The sequence below is a fragment of the Carcharodon carcharias genome, chromosome 28, assembly GCF_017639515.1.
Source record: "Carcharodon carcharias isolate sCarCar2 chromosome 28, sCarCar2.pri, whole genome shotgun sequence".
Classification (NCBI taxonomy): domain Eukaryota; kingdom Metazoa; phylum Chordata; class Chondrichthyes; order Lamniformes; family Lamnidae; genus Carcharodon; species Carcharodon carcharias.
In genome coordinates this window covers 13,163,728-13,182,790 of record NC_054494.1, presented here as the reverse complement: position 1 = coordinate 13,182,790, position 19,063 = coordinate 13,163,728, and the positions used below count along the sequence as shown (strand labels likewise).

General features: G+C 42.6%; 1 protein-coding gene across 3 annotated transcripts in view; it reads right to left on the bottom strand.

The window, feature by feature from the left end:
* Positions 1–16,994, bottom strand: part of bmpr1aa (bone morphogenetic protein receptor, type IAa) — a 270,009-nt gene extending 253,015 nt beyond the window's left edge. For all 3 annotated transcript variants that reach the window (XM_041176181.1, XM_041176184.1, XM_041176182.1), the window contains exon 1: positions 16,832–16,994. The gene's annotated coding sequence lies outside the window, so the exon portion shown is untranslated. The remainder of the gene's footprint in view (positions 1–16,831) is intronic.
* Between the last annotated feature and the right edge of the window lie 2,069 nt (positions 16,995–19,063).

Genomic DNA, 19,063 nt, shown 5'->3' with positions numbered 1-19,063 from the left:
TGAACCAAGTTAGTTTAACATATTTTAGAAATTTATTCAACGAATTACACATTTTCAATTCATTATCTATTATTGCTGAACATTATACAGATTATACATTGTAATCATTCATGATGCTAGCCCATTTCTCATCACTACAGTGCTGATTTCTTCTCAACTAGATTAGGTTCAACTACCTTGCTCCAAGATATTTTTCAATCATTTGGCAGTATGAAGCATAAGGGAGGTTTAAAAAAAATCTGATTTCTAAAATGAGAATGACTTAACCAAATAATCGTCTTAATACAAAGCAATGGATTTCTTGAAGTCATTGCAAGGCTGTCTTCTAATTGTGGGGTTCAAGACGTCAAATCTACAACTAACCTGAAAACGCTTCAGAGCCTTCTGAATGACTTATATCACAGCCTTAAAGTCACTCAAGAAATCACTGACAAACACAATTTATTATTTTCCCCACACACACCAGCTGCCCATAATTGTATATAATTTTTAAGGCAGTGACTCATAGGTATACTGTTTCACAGCCAGTACTTCATCCAACATTTCATGTTTGTTTGTCATCTAGACATGCAAATTTTCCAAAATAAGTCAGCAAATAACAGATATAGTGGGAATGTATTTTTCCCTGCTTGCTCTAGGAATACTTGTCACCACTATTTTCTCAAATTAATAAGCTAAAGAACAAGGACCAAACACAGAACTTACCTCATCAATGCAGCTTAGTGGGTAAAAACAGGCACAATGCATTGTTCAGCCACCAGTAGATGCATACAGAAATATTTTAATATTTATATAGATATACAATTCTAATCTTTGAATATCACTCCTGAGCTGAGTTTGGAAACAGTATGATGCCATGTTTGTACACTGCCTTGGATAGGTGGTGATGGTTAAACAAGAGGGATAACAAAGTGACACAAATGAAAAAGGTAAGATGAAAAAACCCTGAATTAACATAGTGCCTCTCATGTCATCAGGGCTTCCCAAAACACTTTGCAGCCAATGAAATGCTTGTGAAGTACTTTTGAAAGGTAGTCACTGCTATAATGCAAAAAGCAGTAATCAATTTGCACACAGCATGTTCCCACAAACAGAAATGGGATAACAATCAGATAAAAGCAAAATACTGCGGATGCTGGAAATCTGAACAAAAAACAAAAATAGCTAAAAAAACTGGGCAGGTCTGACAGCATCTGTGGAGAGGAACACAGTTAATATTGAGTCCGTATAACTCTTCATCAGAACTAAAGAAATATAGAAATGTGGTAAAAAATAAGCTGGTTTTGGGGGGGGGGGTGGGGGGGGAAGGTAGAGCTGAATAGAGGGCCAGTGATAGATGGCGGCAAAGAAGAGATTGCCAAAGATGTCATAGACAAAAGGGTGTTGACGGTGGTTGATATTATCTAAGGAATGAGCTAATGGTGACATTAAGGGTAGAAAGCAGGACAAGTGACAGATGGCCCCGGTGGGGGTGGGGTGGGAGGAAGGGATCGAAATGGGCTAAAGGGTAGAGATAAAGCAATAGGTCGAAATACATTTAAAAATAGGTGGGAAAGGAAAATATATGTTAAAAAGCATAAACTGTTGAAAAAAGGGGGATCGGAAAGGGGGTGGGGATGGAGGAGAGGGTTCATGATCTGAAGTTGTTGAACTCAATGTTAAGTCTGGAAGGCTGTAGGATGCCTAGTTGGAAGATGAGGTGCTGTTCCTCCAGTTTGCGTTGAGCTTCACTGGAATATTGCAGCAGGCCAAGGACGGACATGTGGGCTTGAGAACAGGGTGGTGTGTTGAAATGGCACAACAAACTACCCTGCTCTCAAGCCCACATGTCCGTCCTTGGCCTGCTGCAATATTCCAGTGAAGCTCAACACAAACTGGAGGAACAACACCTCATCTTCCAACTAGGCACCCCACAGCCTTCCGGACTTAACATTGAGTTCAACAACTTCAGATCATGAACCCTCTCCTCCATCCCCACCCCCTTTCCGATCCCCCTTTTTTCAATAGTTTATAATTTTTAACATATATTTTCCTTTCCCACCTATTTTTAAATGTATTTCGATCTATTGCTTTATCTCCATCTTTTAGCCCATTTCGATCCCTTCCCCCCCAACCCACCCCCACTAGGGCCATCTGTCACTTGCTTGTCCTTTCTACCCTTAATGTCACCATTAGCTCATTCCTTAGATAATATCACCACCGTCAACACCCCTTTGTCCTTTTGTCTATGACATCTTTGGCAATCTCTTCTTTGCCTCCACCTATCACTGGCCCTCTATCCAGCTCTATCTGTCCCACCCCCCTCAACCAGCTTATATTTCACCACATTTCTATATTTCTTTAGTTCTGATGAAGAGTTATACAGACTCGAAATGTTAACTGTGTTCCTCTCCGCAGATACTGTCAGACCTGCTGAGTTTTTCTAACGATCAAATAATCTGTTTTCCTACATTACAATAGTGACTACACTTCAAAAGTGCTTTAAGATATCTGGTGGTCATGCAAAGCACTATATAAATGCAAGTCTTTCTTTTCTTTAGTGAGGGATAATTATTGACCAAGGGACCAAGGAGAACTCCTCTGCTCTTTGAAGTAGTACCATGGAATATCTTGCGTTCACCCAAAAGGGAAGATAGCACTTTGATATAACATAGGAGCAGGAGTAGGCCATTCAGCACATCAAGCCTGCTCCGCCATTCAATACGATCATGGCTGATCATCCACTTCAATGCCTTTGTCCCCCCCACAGTATCCCCACATCCCTTTGTCATTGACAGATTTCTAAATACCAATCGCTGCTCTAAACATACTCAATGACTGAGCTTCCACAGCCCTCTGGAGTATAATCCCAAAGATTCACACCCCTCCGAGTAAAAAAAAAATTCTCCTCATCTTGGTCCTAAGTGGCTTCCCCTTATTTTGAAATTAGAACCAGGAGGCACAGACTCCCCAATCAAGGGAAACATCTTACCTGCATCTACCCTGTCTATTCCTTCAAGTATTTGCACGTTTCAATGAGATCACCTCTCACTCTTCAAAATTCTAGGGAACACAGGCCCAGTTTACCCAACCGCTCTTCATATGACAGTCCCACCATCCCGGGAACAAGTCTGGTGAACCTTTGTTGCACTCCCTCTATGGCAATAATATCCTTCCTAAGTTAAGGGGACCAAAACTGCACACAGTACTCCAGGTGCAGTCTAACCAAGGTTCTATACAATTAAAACAAGACTTTGCTACTCCTTTACTCAAATCCTCTTGCGATAAAGGCTAACATACCATTAGCCTTCCTAATTGCTTGCTGCACCTGCATGCTAACCAACATTTCATCTGAAATGTGGCACTTCCAATTTTGAAAAAAATATCAGGTGTCACCTCTCAATGGAAAGTAGTACGGTAGTGCCCAGTATCACCCCCCCCTCCACCAATAAAAAAAGTGTCCAATTAAACCCAAAATAAAAACAGGCTTGATTTTTTGAAAATTAGAACAGTATAAACTTTAGGACAAAATGATAAAAATTATGAAAGGATGGAACAGGTAAAATAGAAGCAGACTGTTGCTGGTAGCTGAGGGGTCTCGAACAAGGCTCCATAAATACCAAGATTTAGAACAGAAAGCAAGAGAAACTTCTTTACACAGCCTTTAAAATTCACTTCCAGGATTGAAAGGTTGAGGCAGAAATTATTGGATAGATGGATGAAGGCAAAGAGAATAAAGGGATAGGGCAACAGGACAGGTACATACAATTAACATTGTTTGCTTCCATGGACAGTAAATGCTGACACCAACTGGCTGGGCCAAATGCCCTGTTTCTGTTTTGTATCATCTTCATACTCCTGGGAAATTCTGTGTTTTATAAACAAGGTTACACAGTATATAAAAATAACCTTGCTCAGACCCAGCTGGAGAATCTTATGGACTGAGAAAGTATTCCAAGTGCTTTATGTAAATAAGAACAAACATTCATTATTCTTAGATTACCACTGCATAATTAATTTAAAAGTATCACTTAGGATCCATTGTTTAGACTAAGAAATTCTCAAAGCTGAGTGTGTGTTTCTTGATGTTGTTCAGAACTAAACACACTTCTAGATTAACCAGTCAGTTTAGCTGAATGATAGCACTCTACTGAATCAGGAGGCTGTTAGTTCAAATCCCACTCCAGGACTTGAGAACATAATCTAAGATAACACTTCAGTGCAGTACTGAGAAAATGCTGCATTGTTGGAGATGCCATTTTTAAAAAATGAGATACTGAACCAAAATATCAGCTACCTGTTTTTTTTTGGGGGGGTGGTATAAGAGATATATGACAATCCAGGCCAACATTAATTCCTCAACCAACATTACCAAAACAGATTAATTGGTCATTTATCTCAGCGGTGGGACTTGGCTGTGCACAAAATAGCTGCCATGTTTATCAACATAAGTGATTACACTCAAATCTTCAGCAATAAAGTGCTTTGGAACACTGAGGATGTGGAAGGCAAAGTGTATAAAATTAAATGAGTTTTTATTCTGAATGGCAATTATACCATACAGTCCCCTGACAGAGAGATAGGGGGGCATAGTGGTAATGTCACTGCACTAGTAATCCAGAGGCCCAGGCCACAGCTGCTGGTTGGATTCAAATTCAATTAATACATCTGAATAGGTCTAACCGTGACCACAAAACTATTGCCAATTGTAGTAAAAGATACATCTAGTTACAATCGTATTCCAAATTTCTGGAAAGTAAATCAGCCACAATAAAGCTTTTGTGAACAGAAAAAGAAATGCCCTTTAAGGATGGAAATTTGCAATGCGGTTGACTCTTAACTGCCCTCTGAAATGGCCTAGCAAGCCACTCAGTTGTATCAAACTGCTACAAAGACTAAAAGAAATAAAACCAGACGGACCACCCGGCATTGACCTAGGCACCGGAACCGACAACAACACACCCAGCCCTGTCAACCCTGCAAAGTCCTCCTGACAAGCATCTGGGGGCTTATGCCAAAATTAGGAAGGTTGGCCCACAAACTAGTCAAGCAACAACCTGACATAGCCATACTGATGGGATCATGCCTTACAATGCCCCAGACACCACCATCACCATCCTTGGTTATGAAGACCCACCAGAGGTGATGGCACAGTCATATATAGTCAGAAGTCAACATAGAGTCTGGACCCCATGAAGTGTCATGGCATCAGGTCAAACATGGGCAAGGAAACCTCCTGCTGGTTACCACCTACTGTCCCCTCTCAGCTGATGAATCAGCACTTCTCCATGTCAAACACCAAGTGGAAGAAGCACTGAGAGTGGCAAGAGTACAGAATGCCCATCATCAAGAATGGCTCAGTAGCACCACTTCTGAGCAAGTTGGTTGAGACTTAAAGGACCCAGCTGCTGGACTGGAAAGCGACAGAGCTAAATAATCCCACAACCAACAGATCAGATCTAAACTCTGCAGTCCTGCCACATTTAGTCGTGAATGCTGGTGGACAATTAAGCAACTAACAGGTGGAGGAGACTCCACAAATATCCACATCCTCAGTGATGTGGGAGCCCAGCACATCAGTGCAAAAGGTAATGTTGAAGCATTTGCAACAAGCCAGCCAGAAGTGTTCCTCCTAAGGTCCCCAGCATCACAGATGCCAGTCTCCAGCCAATTCAATTCACTCCATGTAATACCAAGAGACAGCTGAAGGCACTGGATACTGAAAAGGCTATGGGTCCTGACAATATTCCAGCAACAGTACTGAATATTTGTGCTCCAGAACTTGCTGCACCTCTAGCCAAGCTGTTCCAGCATAGCTACAACACTGGCATCTACCCACAATGTGGAAAATTGTCCAGGTATGTCTTGTCCACAAAAAGCAGGATAAATCCAATCCAGCCAATTACCATTCCATCAGTCTACTCTCGATCATCAAAGTGATGGAACGGGCCATCAACAGTGCTATCAAGTGGCGCTTACTCAACAATAACCTGCTCACTGATGCTCAATTTGGGTTCTGCCAGGGCTACTCAGCTCCTGACCTCATTTATAGACTTGGTCCAAACATGGACAAAAGAGCTGAACTCAGGTGAGGCGAAGTAAGTGATTGCCCTTGACATCAAGGCAGTATTTGGAGCATGTCATCAAGGAGCCCCAGCAAAACTAGAGTCAATGAGAATCAGAGGGAAAACTCTCCACTGGTTGGAATAATACTTGGCACAAAGAAAGGTGGTTGTGATTGTTGGAGGTCACTCGTTCCTCAGGTCAGGAGTGGGGATGCTCATTGGTTGATTGCACATTGTTCAATACCATTCGCAATTCTTCAGATGCTGAAGCAGTCTGTGTCGATACGCAGCAAGACCTGGAAAATATTCAGGCTCGGGTTGATAACTGGCAAGTAACATTTGCGCCACACAAGTGCTGAGCAATGATCATCTCCACCAAGAGAGAATCAAACCACGTAACATTCAATGACATTACCATCGCTGCATCCTCCACTAACAACATCCTGGGGATTATCATTGACCAGAAACTGAACTGGACCAGCCATGTAAATACTGTAGCTACAACAGCAGGCCAGAGGCTAGGAATCCTGTGACAAATATCACATCCTGACTCCGCAAAGCCTGTCCACTATCTACAAAGTCCAAGTCTGGAGTGTGATGGAATACTCCTCACTTGCCTGGACAAACGTGGGTCCACCAACACTCAAGAAGCTTGACACCATCCAGGACAAAGCAGCCCACTTGGTTGGCACCCAATCTACCATCTTCAACATTCACTCGCTCCATCGATAATGCACAATGCCAGCAGTGTATACAATCTACAAGATGCCCTGCAGCAACTCACCAAGGCTCTTTAGACAGTACCTTCCAAACCAGCGACCTCTACCACCTAGGACATGGGCAGCAGATGCATGGGACACCGCCACGTGCATGGTCCCCTCTATGTACCATACCATCCTGACTTGGAACCATATCACCACTGTTCCTTCACTGTCACTGAGTCAAAATCTTGGAGCTCCCTTCCTAACAACACTGGGTGTTCCTACAAAATATGGACTGCAGCGGTTCAAGGCGGCAGCACACCACCACCTTCTCAATAGCAATTAGGGATGGGCAATAAATTTTGGCCCAGCCAGTGATGCCCACATGCCATGAACAAATAAACAAAAACACATCATTTCATATATTTAAAACATCATTTTGCTGGAGTATAAGAATCCTCTCAAAGATGATTACTTCTGCTTTTCTCATTTGATTTTCTTCAGATCTTTTTGTCTGAGATTTTGCTGAAGAAATTCTTTCAAAATCAAAACCACATATCCATTCATATATTAAAAACAGCACAATGCTAATTTATCTGAGGAAGGAACATCTTAAAACAATGAAAAACAACACTTATAAAAAGCAAAATACTGCAGAATATCAACACCTGAAACTTTAACTGATTCCTTCTCTACAGCTGTTGCAAGGCATTCTGAGTATATCCACATTTTCTGTTTTTATTTCAAAAAATAATGCTTTTTGCTCATTTTTCTTTGGTAATATACTCCCAGACATTCAATCTACCCCCTCTCTAAAGTATGCTTCTACACAGTAGGAAAATGTCATGTCATTTTTCACCAGTAAATAACACTTAGTTGCTCACTAGGCCTTTTTGTTTGAAATCATAGCCTCTCACTGGAATTGCTGTATCCCAAGTTTTTCTCCAGGACTCCAAGCACACTGTAAAATGATGATTATTTAGTTCTAAAAAGGTTGTAAGCAACTCAAGATCTTACGCATATTCCTGTTCTGCAGACTATGAGACACAAAAACATTTTCTAGAACTTACTGTGTAAGGAATCAGATCCTGTAACAACCAATTCAACTCAAACGACACAGATATTGATCCACTTGTATCATTCTTCTCACAGTAGATAATATGAAGAATCAAAAGCACACCACAACAGTACCCAATTTTGTTCTACAGGGGTGAGAGACAGTGATTATTTTGGTGGATAAATGCGTATTTTAAATGAAGATGAAGGAAAGGATCAACAGTCCATGTTCAAATGCAGCATGGCCTGGATGATTTCCAGGCTTGGGCTGACAAGTGGCAAGTAACATTCACGCCAAACAAGTGCCAGACAATGACCATCTCCAACAAGAGAGAATCCAACCATCGCACCTTGATGTTCAATGGCATTGCCATCACTGAATCCCCCACTATCAACATCCTGGGGGGGGTCACCACTGACCAGAGACTGAACTGGACTAGCCATATAAATACTGTGGCTAAAAGAGCAGGTCAGAGGCTAGGAATCCTGCGATGAGTAACTCACCTCCTGACTCCCCAAAGCCTGTCCGCAATCTACAAGGCACAAGTTAGGAGTGTGTCGGAATACTCCCCACTTGCCTGGATGAGTGCAGCTTCCACAACACTCAAGAAGCTTAACCACCATCCAGGGCAAAGCAGTCTGCTCGATTGGCACCCCATTCACTCCCTCCATCACTGATGCACAGTAGCAGCAGTGTGTACCATCTACAAGACGCATTGCAGGAATTCACCAAGGCTCCTTAGACAACACTTTTCAAACCCACAACCACTACCAACTAGAAGGACAAGGGCAGCAGATACATGGGAACACCACTACCTGGAAGTTTCCCTCCAAGTCACTCACCATCCTAACTTGGAAATATATCGCCATTCCTTCACTGTCGCTGGGTCAAAATCCTGGAACTCCCTTCCTTACAGCACCTGGGTGTATACCACATGGACTGCAGCGGTTCAAGAAGGCAGCTCACCACCATCTTCTCAAGGGCAACTAAGGGTGGGCCATAAATGCTCACCCAACCAGTGAAGCCCACATCTCATGAATGAATTTTTAAAAATTGACTGCAGAGATGTTAATGTAATTACTGGAGGTCAAAAAAGTAAGGAGTTTGAGTTAAGGTTTGAATGAATCTAGAGGAGCTTCTTGATTCTCCTAGAATCTGAAACTAACACTGTGCCTTTGAATGTTGTCTCCGAGGGGCAGCATGTATTTGAACAATAGAAGAGGGCCAAGGATAGAACACTGGGGGTTACCAGAGGTAATGGTGAATCGCAAATGATTCTCTCCCCCAACCCACAGACAGATGGAAAAAGTGTAAGAATATTCAAGGCTGTGGGTAACAAGGGAAACAAGGAAATAGATAGTCATGTTAGAAATCAAGCACAACATTAAGCGCGAGAAGTTCATGGACTTCTTTGTCACTAAGGTGGAGACAATCTGATCAGCCGTCTTTTCCCCATCACTCTCTTCCACTAGCCAAACATATTTTCTGTTTTTATTTCAAAAAGCAATGCCTTTTGCTAATTTTTCTTTGATAATAAACTTCCAGACATTCAATTTACCCCAAACATCTAATCTAATGCTCTCCATCCTCCAAAACACTCCTGGCTGGTCTCCCACACTCTATCCTTTGTAAAACTGAGGTCCTCCAAAATTCTGTTGCCTGTATCTTAACAAGCAAGTCCCACTCCTCTATCACACCCCATGCCTGCTGAACGTCAGTGACCTTGGTCAAGCAACACGTTGATTTTAAATTCTCATCTTCATTTTCAATTCCCTCCATGGCCTTGCTTCTCCCCAACTTTAAGATCTCCTCCAGCCCTACAACTCTCCAAGATATCTGCACTTCTCTAATATCTCCTTATTTGGCTTAGTGTCATACTTTGTTTTATAATGCTCCTGTGAAGCGCCTTGGGACATTTCATTACATTAAAAGGTGCTATATAAATACTCGAAACGTTGCTGTCTTTCTCTCCACAGATGCTGTCAGGCCTGCAGAGTTTTTCCAGCAATTTTTGTGTTTGTGCTTTATAAATACTAAGTTGTTGCTGTTAATGCATAGAAGATATGAAAAATGGAAAGTCAAGTAAAGGAGTTGAGGTGAGAAAGGACAGAAAAGGTGCTGATCTTAGTGGAAAGGTTAGGAAAAGGTTAGGAAAACTGAGGTGAAAACTGAAATTGAGGATAAAGGAATTTGTCAGTGTACAGCTAAGGGAAAAGACAAATAACATTTTGTCATGAACTCTGGCTTGGAACTTAGGGAAGAAATAATTCACAAGAATTTAAAATGAACACATGATGAGTGAAAAAGAAAAAGATGCTTGGAGGAGAAGGTGCCAGGACAGTATGCTGAGACACCACAGTGTGGATTGGAGAGGAGGATGTCTCCACGACAGCAATTATAGGCAGGGCAGGTAGTGATAAACAAAGCCAGGTGGGAAGGGTTTTGTAGAGTGGGAGTAGAGTTGTTATATGTATACTATACTTCTGTCAATGTCATGATGTGAATACCATCACCTAAGATGAGGTCATAACCGCAAGGGCTTTATTTGCAAGTGAGCAGACATTTGAAGGAAATAGAAAGAGGAATGGTGAAAGTTCAACTGTCAACAAGGTTTGATGCAATGGCGGAAGAGGTCAGCAGGCTCGTGATGAGCCCACTGGGCAATATGGTCAACAAACTAAAGTGCAGAATAGGACAATTGCAGTAGTTCCAAATAGCAGTGATGGTTACTATGACAAGCCCACTGGAGAATGTCAAGGGAAGCCATGGGCTTAATCATGAAAGATTGGTGCCTGAGAAGGAAGGAGAGAAAAAAAAAACTGAAGGGTGAAGATAAGACAGGAGCAAACTTGAAGGTAACTTGACAACAAAGGAGGAGATGAAACCTGACATAGCCAGGTGAGGGGAGGAATAACATGAAAACTGGGAAAGTCCAAAATAGGTAACTAGTATTAGTGAGCCTGTGTATAGAGTGGCAGCAAGATGTGCACTGAACACAAGGGAAGCCCAAGTTACTCTAACAACTTGGAAGCATACACTTCATTCTTAATTATCAAAGGCATCCAATCTGTGAACCAAGTGTTAGGTGCAATGATCACACAGTAATTTTTAGAGAGGGAGAAACATTACTGGGTTCTTTCCCGGTAGGTATTTGATTCTACAGCTTAAAAGTTTCTGCTGACCTCAGTAATAAATCTGCACCCATATTGAATACAATATCATGTAAAACTACTAGATTACTGGAGAGAATTTAAGACTTAAACTGGATATGAAACATTGCACCATATTATTCTTCCTTAATGTTCTGGTATTTCTGCAGTCTCAATGCAATGAGGAACCGCTATTTTTCACATAAAACACCAGTAAGTGTGATGTAGTCTTTTGAATTTCCAACTTACGCTGCTACTCTGAAAAGAGGATAATTTCCATGTCTTACATCAGACAAAATCTGGAATCACCTTTGTTACTCTTCTCTGAAATTCTTCCAACTGCTTCTTACATGCTTTCAGAAACACTGTCATTACAACTGGACACTGAGTCCAAGGAAGTGGATTCTCTCTTGGAGCTACTTGAACCAAACTATTTTTCAAAAATAGATGGATAGCATGCCATGTTCTATTTTTGTTCTGCCAGAATAGCAGGATAACAACAAATTGCTATGATTCTGAGAATTTGCCACATGAATGGTGTTAACTAGTTTTTCAGGAAGTTTCATCTTCACTTAATGCCAAGATTCACAGCAATTCCAGTTTCCCTTTTTCACCTTATAAGACACTCTAAACTTTAAAAATCAGCTTCTCCTCACCAACTTAAAAGCTTGTTTTATTTCTAAGCTTTTTCATTTTTAGTGAATAAAAACACAGATGTTTGAGGTAAAAATGTGAAACTTAAGAAATCTGAGTAAATTCGGAGAAAACCTGAAAAAAGTTTATATTTTGAACATCACTAGAACTCAAAACAAGACAATAAAAATACAGTTAAACCAAAAGAAAACCAAGAATTAATTAGTTCACTACTTTGATAGGGCTCACCATCAGACTCTACTTAAACATTAAATAGTGTTTCAGTTGAAAGTAAAATTGAAGAACCTACATTTATTATTGAGCCATATGATGGTGGGATAGTTAAAATTGTTGGGGATTATGTAGAACAGTTGCGATCTTACTTTAGTAAATAATACCTTGGTGTATGACCCAAGGCCGCCTTTCATTGACAACATGCAGAATATTGTCATGTGGTAGCTGTCAGTGCAATGCTGCCCTTGCTCCATACCCATCTGAAACAAATCTGACATTTAATTGAAGCTTAATGAATAGTCTCTGCTACAGTACCAAAGAGTGAACTCGATTCACTTAAAAAAATGTAATTGCACAGCCTTCATTTCTTTTCCTGCCAGACACTGGCTGGATCCAAAGATGTACATGCATCACATCTAAGATATCAGCATGACACATGCTGCATGTAATGTGCATGCTGACATCACCATTGCAATTTAACATCCCTGGTCCTGATCTTTGGTTAAAAATGGAGCAAATTTCAAGAATTTCTTTTCAATTTGGAAGAAATTATTTTTAAATCAATTTATCACCTGAAAGAAATTAGGGAAGTCACTGGCAGAAATTAGTAGAAAATGGTTTTAATGATTACTATCTACAAGATTTCCATTTATTTCCATGATGCCGAAAGAAACACAATTACAGAGACTGAGCTGGTTCAGTTTATGAGAGTTGATATTAAAGTAAATGCTTCAGCTATCATATGAGGCTGTGTTACTTTAATATCAACTCTAGGCAACAAAATCCATCAAAATAACTTTAAATTTTAAAAAAGCCACCTCACTTCTATTCATCCACTCTTTCCATTTTCTCAACTGCTTTTAAACTATTTCTAATATACCTTACTCTAACTAAAAGCAAATCAGTTATTGAATTAAACATTACGCTTTGCCCCTTCTAGATCTCTCCATTTACTTTCAAAGTGGAATTTATTTGAAAAATTAGCTTCCATTTTGAAAGTAACTATTTTATTCAAGTGCCAGAACCCTAGTAACGACCAGTCACAATCAAGTGAACCTATGATAAAAGCAAAGTACCGCAGATGCTGGAAATCTAGAACAAAAACTCAGCAGGTCTGACAGCATCTGTGGAGAGGAATATGTTAATGTTTTGAGTCCGAATGACTCTTCATCAGAACTAAGGAAAAATAGGAAAGAGGTGAAATATAAGGTCGTTTAAGGAGGGTGGGACAGGTAGAGCTGGATAGAGGGCCAGTGATAGGTGGAGATTGCCAAAAGAACCTATGACAAGCCAAACCAGCAAAGGCTGCTGCTGGACAAATCTCTTCTGCAATACTCGCTGGCAGATGACACTCAGATGATAACTCCATTGTGACATGGATTAACAATCAGAATGCTAACCAACCTTGAGAGGCTTCTCTCTCTCTCTCTCTCAGCTCTTACAAATAATTTTCTTTCCATTTTTGATACAGGGCTGGAATTGTTGAAGACCATATCTGTTTCAATTAAGTAACATTTTGCTTTGTTTCATCTTTTTAAAAATATAAGTTTTAACTTGAAGCATAAGCGTGATGGCATGATCAGATAGTGGGTGGGGGGGTCAGTAGACATAAAGTTTGAGAATGAATTAAAATCACAGATGACACCAGAAGGGCTACTGTTTAGTGGATACCTCTCTACAGATGTTAATTCCCCTCCCTCACTCAGTCTCCAATGAGATAATCAGCACCCTTTGATTAAACTGAATATTCAAGAGAAACAATTAGGAGACAAAAAGATGTTAACGATAATTCATATTAACCAGCTTTTAAAAGGGGTCCTCATCAGTGATTCACTTTAAAACATTTGAAACTTAAATCTATGATACTTGTTTCCACATTATTGAACAACATTGATCTTTCTGAACACCAGCCATTCTCACAATGGACATAGGGACCCAAGTAGTACAAATCTTTTGTTTACAAATACCTGGCCTGAAGGTGGTCCAAACAAAGCACAAAAGAAAAATACTATAACTTAATCTGACAGTTAAGTAACAAATTATTTATTATTTTGAAACGATTGTAAAGAAAAATTATTGGATAGCAATTTATGATGTTTCCAGAGCTATAATGGAGACAAAACTAACTTGTGGATTCAACATAGCATAGCAGTTTCTCGAAGTCAGATTGAGTGTCTTTTGTAACCTTCAGTTTGCTTTTTCTTAGTATATAACAGTAAGCACAGGATAATCCACACAAAGGGATGCATTTTAACCACAAGGACCACCTATATTTGGTCTCCTCCCTTGCTCTCTGCTAAGGTAAAGATCAGCAGGTACTGGCAACCAACTGATATCACACCCCAGTGGCCATTCACCATGTGTGAGAACATACCAGAAATCAAAACAAATAAAAGCAAAATGCTGCGGATGCTGGAAATCTGAAACAAAAACAAAAATTGCTGGAAAATCTCAGGTCTGACAGCATCCGTGGAAAGGAAGAAAGAGTTAATGTTGAGTCTGTATGACTCTACATCAAAATAAAATACTATACTGGAAATATACAGCAGGTGAACCAGCATCTGTAAGGCAAAAATACAAGTTATGACATTTTAGACGTATGACCTTCATTGTGCTTTTGCTGTTTTCAGATGTTGACATGCTCTGCTCTATATTTGCAGCATTTCTTGTTTTTATTTCACAATTGCAGTTGTTTTGTTTTCCAGAAATTAAATCAATGGCCTATCCAGCTTACTGCTCCATTAAAATCGTGCAATGAGCTATTTGAAGAATGGAAAGTATAGGTAATAACTCTGCCACTTGGAAATACTTTGGGGAGAGAGGGGCAAGAATACAATGAACAAGGAAAAAGGTCTTAAAAGTGTTCAAAATCACTGTACAGTACAGTATTTGGAAAGGGTTTTAAAATGTTGAACATGCGTACTCATGTTACAATACTGCCTTTTGTTTGCTTATTTATATGCTGTGACCTCACACAAACGGGAGACCGCTGAATATTTGAATTAATATTCTTCACTCAGCACAACTAATTAAACCTAGCTAACTTCAAATTGTTCTCTCAGTAAAGCAGTCAGTTTATTTAGCATTAAGTGATCCAACTGAATAGAGACATTAAAATAGGGGCAAGATATTTACCTAATATGATGGAATAAAAAAGTGTGCTTTAATACTACTTATTTATGTGTTTAATGAGGATGTCTGCCAAATTCAGCACATTTCTCAGTGAAATGTTATTCTTTCCTCCTCAATAAATTAATAGCAAATCCTTTTGAGATATTTTCACTTCCAAAAGATGTTAACAAAAAAATGACATTGATTGTAAGCAGAAGAAACTAACAAAATAGCAAACTTCATCCCAAAACAATTTGAAAAGATAGCCTATACAAGTAAACAAGGCTTTGACCCTGCGCCTGTGGACATCGCTCATTCTAAAAGACAATTCTAAAGTCACAAGAATGACTCATGGGTCCTTCACACTGGTGTAATATCCCACATAACACATCACTGTGATGCAATATCGAAATTTATCAATATTTCTCTTCCAAAGCATAGAAGGCAAGTACAAAAGAAATTGACAAATTAAAATTCATAAGATTAACTTGTATTTTTCAGATGTATTTCCTTCCCAAACAATCTCCCACTCTCCAACTAGAAGAGCAGATTGATAACCTGCAGAGGTACCTGGAACAATTTCTGATCACCATCAAGTTGTGCAAGAGTTGTCCAGAGCAAACCTTCTTCCCCATTTTATTATTTTCTTGATACAGATATCTACATGGGCTCTATTCTAGACCCGTTTCTGTTTGACCTACTGTTCTACAAAACTGCACAAATAGAACTCTGGTGAATTAATTTCACAATCTCTCCAGTACCACCAAATTTTCTGACCTTTAAATACATTACCCTAACTTATCATGCCAGCGACATTCAGGCATATTTGCCACAAACTGTGCTTCCTCATGGTAAACCCACCAGGAGCCATAACGGAGTCCGTCAATTTTCTGTCAACAGACAGCCTGGTCAAGTCTGGCATAATTTGCTCTCCAAGGAAAACCAAGAAACTCTCACCAAACTGTGCTAAACATTTCAGCTAGTACGATGGAACAAGTGGCCATAACCATAACATGATGTTTGTCATGACAACATGGGTGCAAGTGGCATGATTTGACCCAAACCCTGTTGTTACACTTAAAACAATACCCAAACATTTTGCCCCCTTTAAATGGGTGACTTCAATTTGCAAATTTGATCTCAACTCAAACAACCAGAATTTAAAACAAGCAGACAAAAAACATCTTTATTGGCAAACCCCGGGCATTACATTCACAACACATGTCCTATCACACATACAGACAGCACTGCTGAACTGAGATCAAACTTTTTGCTTCAGCTTCTAATTTAAACACAAGGAAAAAGAAACAAAATTAGACAAAGGTTCACGCACACAACACACTGAAAACTACAGATTCAAATAAAAAACACACACACACACATCTGTCCCAAACTGCATCGAACTGGGATCACGAAATAGAGGGACGGGTTGAATTTCAAACACAAATTAATGCTTTTGGGAAAAAAAAACGAGAAAGGAAACAAAGTTGAACCGAGACCTTAGAAAACTCTGGGAAGTTAAGTTGCTTTTTGTTTTGCCCTCCACCTCCCGCAGCTATATATATTTTTTTTTAAAAAAAAGAAAAAACGTGCGCATATTTTAGTTTTTTTTTGGGGGGGGGGGTTTGGAATTTATTTTGTTGTGTTGCAGACAGATTCCCCGATGGTTGGAAGTTGCCCCATTCTTTGCCCTGCTCCCCACATTCCCTCCAGGCCGGAGACAGGCGGCTCACTTACCCCCCACCCCCCCCCCCTGCTTTCCCCACCACCATCTCCATTCCTCTCCTCTCCAGCCCGGCACCACTTCACTTCCAGAACTCACTCCCAACCTCAAAAGGAGGGAGATGGAGGGGGGGGGGGGGGAAGCACCATCTTCCAAAATAAAAAAGAAAACCCACTCACCGGAGCAGCGCCTCCTTCCCCGAAGCGGCTGGGATCCTATTCCCCGCACGGTAAGTGACCCTCTCGCGTATATAAATATATCTGCGGGTGTAATAAAAAAAATACCCGAGCGGCAATCAACCCGAGCTAACAAATCTCCGTCCGTCTCTGTCGCTCGCTCCCCTCACTTCCAGGCGCGCGCGCACGCGCGCGCTCCCATCCTAATACATGCGCGCGCTCTTTCCCACCACCACCATCATCATCATCACCATCAGGCCAGCGTTACGCGCGCGCGCCCCACCTCCACCCCTCCCCGGCAGGCAGCTGATACGCACGCCTGCCTGCCTGCCTGCCCGCCCACCCTCCTCCATGCCCGCGCACGTCCCTCGCGACCTCCTTTGCGCACGCGTGCGCACACTCAAGCAAGGTGACACCGCCCCGCAAAATAAAATATGCCGGAAACAGGCGTCGAGACGCCGGTAATTGGCGGGTAAGAGAGGCTGGAGAAAGCGTTGGAGGTGGTTGGACTGAGGCTGTGGGGTGGGAGGATGTTGAGGTAGATTTACTCCTGCCCGCCGGGCCTCCGCTCCCAATCAGTGGCTGGATTGAGAGGAGGAGGTAATTTATTCCCCCTCCTCGCCCCCCCCCCCTCCCCCGAGCCTCCGCTCCGCTCCCAATGGCGGCGCGTGGCGCGACCGTTTTCTTTCAAACCGCCTGCCGCTGTCAGGTGACGAGTGGCGGTTGTCCGCTCCCGGACTGTGAGGGGGGTATCCGGCTGGAATCCATCTGGGAAGATAATCTTCCTTGGGATCAGAATAGATTTTATGGGAGATACGGGGGAGGGAAAGAAATCATATTTTTTGGGAACAGCTTGTTATGGCGCAGAATACACTTGCCTGAAAAAGATCGTGGAACCGATTCAATACAATAATTCCTCGCTTAACGTCCCAGGCGCCTTCTTTCAAACTGCGACTTGGCGAAAAATAACGTTAAGCAAATCTGATTTTTTTTTCAAACGACTTAGTGTATAAACTGGAGTTAGGTTCCGCAGAGAGTTACTTTCCCAGCCCCCCGGCATGTTCTTCCCCCCACCCCCCGGCATGTTTCTTCTTCCCCCACCCTCCCCCCCCGGCATGTTTCTTCTTCCCCCCACCCCCACCCCCCAGCATGTTTCTTCTTCCCCCCCCCCCCCACCCCCCGGCATGTTTCTTCTTTCCCCCCCACCCCCCGGCATGTTTCTTCTTCCCCCACCCTCCCCCCCCCGGCATGTTTCTTCTTCCCCCCCCCCCACCCCCCGGCATGTTTCTTCTTTCCCCCCCACCCCCCGGCATGTTTCTTCTTCCCCCCACCCCCACCCCCCGGCATGTTTCTTCTTCCCCCACCCCCCGGCATGTTTCTTCTTCCCCCACCCCCCGGCATGTTTCTTCTTCCCCCACCCCCCGGCATGTTTCTTCTTCCCCCACCCCCCGGCATGTTTCTTCTTTTCCCCCCACCCCCCGGCATGTTTCTTCTTCCCCCACCCCCACCCCCCAGCATGTTTCTTCTTACCCCCACCCCCCGGCATGTTTCTTCTTTCCCCCACCCCCCGGCATGTTTCTTCTTTCCCCCCCACCCCCCGGCATGTTTCTTCTTCCCCCACCCTCCCACCCCGGCATGTTTCTTCTTCCCCCACCCTCCCCCCCCGGCATGTTTCTTCTTCCCCCACCCTCCCCCCGGCATGTTTCTTCTTCCCCCCCCCCCACCCCCCGGCATGTTTCTTCTTTCCCACCCCCGGCATGTTTCTTCTTTCCCCCCCCACCCCCCGGCATGTTTCTTCTTTCCACCCCCCCCACCCCCCGGCATGTTTCTTCTCCCCACCCCCCCGGCATGTTTCTTCTCCCCCACCCCCCGGCATGTTTCTTCTTCCCCCACCCTCCCCCCCCCCCCCCGGCATGTTTCTTCTTTCCCCCCCCCCCCCCCCGGCGTGTTTCTGTCCCCCCACCCTCCCTCCGGCATGTTTCTTCTTTCCCCCCACCCCCCGGCATGTTTCTTCTTCCCCCACCCTTCCCCCGGCATGTTTCTTCTTTCCCCCCACCCCCCGGCATGTTTCTTCTTCCCCCACCCTCCCCCCCCGGCATGTTTCTTCTTCCCCCACCCTTCCCCCGGCATGTTTCTTCTTTCCCCCCACCCCCCGGCATGTTTCTTCTTCCCCCACCCTCCCCCCCCGGCATGTTTCTTCTTCCCCCACCCTCCCCCCCCGGCATGTTTCTTCTT